This window comes from Hypanus sabinus, chromosome 17, assembly GCF_030144855.1.
Source record: "Hypanus sabinus isolate sHypSab1 chromosome 17, sHypSab1.hap1, whole genome shotgun sequence".
Lineage (NCBI taxonomy): Eukaryota > Metazoa > Chordata > Chondrichthyes > Myliobatiformes > Dasyatidae > Hypanus > Hypanus sabinus.
Window position 1 is genome coordinate 45,785,217 of NC_082722.1, and position 6,002 is coordinate 45,791,218.

The 6,002-nt window shown below is 36.4% G+C and overlaps 1 long non-coding RNA gene across 1 annotated transcript in view; it reads right to left on the reverse strand.

The window, feature by feature from the left end:
- The window catches only part of LOC132406873 (uncharacterized), a 72,131-nt gene extending 68,393 nt beyond the window's left edge, over positions 1 to 3,738 (reverse strand). Inside the window, exon 1 of the long non-coding RNA XR_009516295.1 lies at positions 3,408 to 3,738. This is a non-coding gene — a long non-coding RNA (uncharacterized LOC132406873). The remainder of the gene's footprint in view (positions 1 to 3,407) is intronic.
- Between the last annotated feature and the right edge of the window lie 2,264 nt (positions 3,739 to 6,002).

Consider the following 6,002-nt stretch of genomic DNA (forward strand, 5'->3'; position numbering starts at 1 on the left):
TGCAAAATATATATTAAGCAGCAGAAATTGTTTGTATAGGAAACACAGGGGCTTTCAGGTGAAATAGATGCTTTACAACTTTGAAGTGGATTTTAATATATCTAAAAGTTGTGCAGAGTGCACTCAAAGTCTCCATATCAATTTGAAAATGTTCAGTAAAAAAAGCTGTTTGGTTTCTCATAACTATGTTTCTTTGACAGCATTAATCAGTCAAGTTTCCTTCTTTCATTTTATAATCCACACTGGTTTATTGAAACAGAAAATAACAAGTGAAAAGGCTACGCTTAGTATCAAAATGTCAGGTTTGTACTTACAGTTGTATGTACGTCGACAGGGTCAAGAGCCTCAATTATTTGTATATGTACACAGCAGTATTACATGAAAGGTTATGTCACCTCCAGCTATTTGCCAGCAGATTTAAGCAGGACAGATATTCAACTGCACAGTCAGCCACTGACATGGAACTCAGACTTTTTTCAAACATGAACTAGGATGTCAAGATTTGAAATGAGAATTATATGATTGAAAGGTGTGGCTTATGGCTAGTCTATACATTGCAATAAAGGTCTGTCTTGAATTATTTTCAGCAGTTGACCCCCATTAATAAATTTGTCAAATAGAATCATCCAGAGCAATACCGATCCCTTTGCTCTCAAATTGCAGATGTATGCAGTGAAGGAAATACTTTTTTTTAGCCAAAAAATACACTGGACTCCTTTCTAAAAAGCTATTTATTTCTGTTTCTTTACTTTAATAGATGAAGGGATCAAGAATAGCAATATTTTTTATAAATTAGAGATATATCTACATAATTTAAAAATAATTCAAGTCCTTTCTCTGTTGTGTGTTTTATGTCATTTTCTCTGACTAAATCAGAGAAGTGAAGTAAAAACCGCGTTTTTATCATAATAAAATGAAGCTAGTTTACATATAAATTTGAATGACACCTGAGTTGATCAATGAAATGCCAGACCGCATACAAAGGGAACAGAGTGAGGGACAACCAAAGTATTCCACTATGACTATGATTGCCAACACTGCAGAGATCAGTATAGCAGTGGGCTTACAAGAGCTTGCCAGGATGATGTGAAATAATTTCCCCTGACTCTGCATTCTCCAGTGAAGGCATTGATATTTGAGATAGAATAAATTACAGGACTACAGGGACCAAGCAGGGAATGGAACTGACAAGGTTTCTCTATTAGTAGCCATTTTTGACATGATGGGCTGAATGGACTCACCAATTCAATGATTCTGTGATTAATTAACACAAGCAAATTAAAACCTGAATGTTTTTCAAATAAAAATGGATAGGAAATCCATAGAAGGTTACCATCAGTATTTGAAAGAGAAAAATCTTCATCTGAACACAAAATGAACTGCAATGTAGCTTACAGCTAAAATATTCTCTCAACGTATTATGCAAAATTGCTCATTTTCTTTCCTGTGTATTTAAAGCATTCACTTCAGTAAGCTTTGACCCACTTCAGTTAAAGATTGAAATCTGCTAATTCATAGGAAGGACCACAATTAGGTAAAACAGATGAATTTGATATTATGGTTATAGGAAGGCAAAAATATTTCAACTCAATTCCCTTTGATAATCTGGAATAGATACGTTCCAGAGAAGGACAAATATTTCCATTTATTGATGCTTTTTTCCAGCACCATCAGCTGGAATCCACACTGCAGAACTACTCAAAAGCAGAATTCCCAGAAACTATGGGCAAATTTGGTTAATTTTTAAGATTAAGAAACATCTTCAAGGGACATCTGAGCTATAAATGAATTACGGAGTGAGTTTCGGAAGATTAATTTTATCACTAACTCTCACATGCACTGGAGACAAATTTTATGCATTTATGATAAAACTAGAATGCTTGTGAGTTAGTACCAATGAGGCTGACATGGTACTAATAGAATTCCTATTAAGTTTTTCAAGATCAGAAACTCTTTCTGTCCAAACTGACATGTTGCATGTAGAAAAGGTCCATTACAGAATAAGTTCATCTTTCTTCATCTCAACATAGCCTTCCACTGCCTCACTCCTTCTTTGGTGAATTCTGCTGGAAAGAAATACATTGCATAGCAAGTGCAACCAGGTTTTCATTCATGATGCAGAAATGGCCTTTCACTGTGGATTTTAATGGGTTACTTTCCATGAAATAAAATCAGAGGCCCCTCACAAAAAAGCATGATCTGCACAGAACATACTGTGCTTTTGCAATGAACCATTCACATGTTTACTGGTTAATTTTTGACAGAATATAAATGATGTACAGCTCCTTGACATTTCAGTTGAAAAATGACTTTCTGCTTCACCTGTCAGGAGCTCAGTTCTCATCAAACACAGAATAGAAGAAAAATCTTTAAAATCTGAATTCGATGATGACTGTAACCTCATTCACCAATTCTATATACATAGTTTAGTGCTGCATATTTCTGGCATTTATGAAATGCAGCATCTTGCATATCGTGACAACAGGTTTTTGTTTAAAGGTATAGAAAAACAGTTAGAGATCCAGTCACAGCTTCTTGTTCACTGAGAGGTTGAGGAAATGTATTAAATAACCATGACTGATTAAGCATATTGAATGAATTCAGATTAAATTACCACAGCTTCTATAAATTACAAATAATTCAAATTATTCTCATACTATTAGCAGAGAAATTGGAAGCTGCCATAAGACTGAAACAATTGCTGAAAATTAGGTTGCAAATTAACTCTTTCACATGCTGACTCTATTTGCACAGCTGAGTCAAGTTTGTCTGATCTGCTCCTCCATGTGGAATGAACCCTTTTATTGTATTATCAAGTTTAAAATTCCATGTACATATGTCACAACAAGGCAGAATTTTTTAATATAAGAATAAAGCATTTCTTGTTGATTCAACTCTGTGCAAATGGCTCTTGAAAGCAATCTTGCTATCAGACAGATGAATTTGTTCAAATTCTGCAAAGTGATTCTTGCAAACAATTGAACTGATTAGCGAGTGATCACATTCAGCATCGTTGTTCAGCATCCCAACGAGGCTCCTACATGTCTGCATGGAACAGGTTTTTCTTAAATAATTAACAGATTATATACCCCAACATTTACAAATAAATGAATCAACAATACATGCTGAGACATTGAAAGCAATATCTACTTGCAAGACAAGTCTAAGTCTGTGCTTCATTCAACACGATGTAAAATCTCAACAATTATACAGTAGAATTCTGATCCTACTCTACTACAGATTTATCATAGTAATTCAGCCTATTATTTAAATCACACGCCTAGCTGTAGGCATGGCACTGTTCTATGTTTAGATCAGTACTCCTGTGTCTGTTGAAGCACTGGGAACCATTCATAAAAATGCAAAGTGGAAGATGGCATCTGAGATTTTATTACATTAACACTCACCTTGGAATGGATTTTGCTTGGGGCTCTCCTGCCCACCTCTACTCACGTACATGTACACAACCCCAGCAGAAGCCTCACTCCTTTATGTTGCGCACAAATGCTGCAAGTTACGTGAAACATGATAAAGTTCCAGGCGCTGTTCAAAAACAGACAAGACAGCAGGCTTCAACCTCAAGTATAAACCTTCCATTCAGACCTGATTTCTCTTTGGTGACCACATACCTACAGGTCAAAGAGGCAGAACAACCCAGATTTGCCTTTCAAATGCAGCAGAGTAACAGGGGTAATTGGCCTCAGTCTGTGCCGTATCATTTTAGAGTTCTCTTAAACACATTACCATGAGGCTCAGGAACAAGTTCTATCTTGTCGTTATCAGATCTTGAATGAACCTCATGTACAATAAGATGAACTCTTGACCTCACGATCTACCTTTTTATGATCCTGCATTTTATTATCTACCTGCATTGCACTTTCTCCTCAGCTTTTACACTTCATTCTGCATTGTTGTTGTTTTACCTTGTTCTTCCTCAATCTGTATGAACAGCATGCAAAACAAGTTTTCACTCTATTTTTGATACATGTGACAATAATAAACCAATACTAATACTTTTATAAATTACTCAATTAGTTCTATCTTAGTGTAAAACTTCTTCAATAGACTTCATAAAGGAGGTCAAAGAACTGCAGTGTTTCAACAAAGGAGCAGGTCCAGACTGGTTTTGAAAGTGGATGTGGGTGCAGCAATGATCATCTGTGCATGGCGTGTGTGTTTGACATGACTTCAATGTCCTTATACACAGTCATTATAAAGGGAAAAAAAGGAAAATCTCACTCTTATTTTATTCCTTTTACAACTCTTGCAGGAGCTCCCAAATACAACTCCCAATGAAATGTTTTTGGATTGTAATTTCTATTCCTATGTAACATTTCACAATGACAAAATGCCCTGTATGAAGTTATTTTTCCCTCTTGTATAGGTGATGAACGTAGGACGTAACCCATACATAAGTTTCAAAGAGACTCTGGCCTCTTCACTCACAGTGATATGAAGGAAGAGCTCACTTACATTGGGGGGAACAAAAGCAGAAGTTAAACATTTGAAGAACAGAAAATGCGGGAAGTTCTCTATAGGTTGGGTAGCATCTACAGTGGGAGAAACAAAGATAATATTTTACATCAATAAACTTTCTGATGAAAGCATAATAACGGCAGTAGATTATTGCCTTTTTTTCTGGAGAACTACATGAAAGGCAAAAGAAGAGGAAGTTGTACCAACATGGTTAATTGAATCAGTGGAATGAGAAGAAACTCATTTGGAGCCTAAGCAAGTGTGATTCACAGTGAAGGACAGCAGTGTAATCATTTGCTGCAGCTCTGTATGTTATAGCCCATGTCCTGGGCTTTCGGCAAGAGTATTGGTTTCTGAAGCTGTTATTCGTCTCTCACCGCCTTCAACATTTGCATCACGGTCAAAGCAGTAAGCGAAATCTTTGTATGGCCACCTCCCTTTCAGTTTCAGAATCAGTGCTTTTAACTTTGCTTCTCTGCAAGTACAGCTTTGACGCTGGTTGTTACAATTAGACATCCTGAGAATTTTTATTGACTTGATCTTGGCAGAGATACATGGCCACACTCTGTTAACTTTCAATCCAAAGAGGTCACACTGGAAAATTCCTAAGTGGGAGAGGTTTAAGATATAGTTATTTGCTTGAGTGCCCTAACACTGATCTCAATAACACCATACAGCTGCACCACCTGTTCCTATCACAGATGCATTTAACTCTCTGTTCTCATTCTTCCCTCCTTGAACGTCACCACTGACCTCCAACCCTTTTTATCAATTTATTTTTGGACCCTCTTACTTTTCCTATTGCTGCCAATATATCGGCTGCTCTTCCAGTACTGGCACAGTCTGAGCACAGCAGCAAATGTGCCACCAAGTCTAAATATTTATTTAACAAGTGCGATTCACCAGGCACTCTCTGTTAAAAACAACTACTGGTGTAGATTATTCCATTTTAAGAAGAGATCCTCATTCAGAATTTCGAAAATGAAATGCCTTTGCCTAAGGATGAAAGAGAAGAACTGGTTTGTGGAATCAGGGACAACCATTTAAAATGCAGAAGTGTTTGCATTCAGGTTTAGACCTGTAATCTAGCGTGGCACATAATCTCTGTCATATCAGTTCTCAGCAGCTTTTAGTAATGTAACCATGGCACTCACCACTACCTAATGGGGAAAGCGTATCTCGATAATAAACAGGTACTTGTAGTAATACAGAGCTTCTGAACGATTGGTCAGGTTTAGTGAACTGAAGGTATTTGCTAACATGCTGATGATTCCTGTTACAAAGAGAGCCAGTCATGCTTAGTTCTCAAACATAGCACTTAAAAAAATTAACCAAAATGAGAAATGTATCCTGTAACATTATTACGATGAATATTCAATAAACATGATCTATTAATGGGAGCATTTCTAAATACTAAAGTCAGGAGAAAGACTGTCTCCATTTAGTAATATGGTATGCTAAGTTTTCAATGACATAAGGCATATTATAACTATGTCACATATCTAATGATCCTGCAACTCAATTTT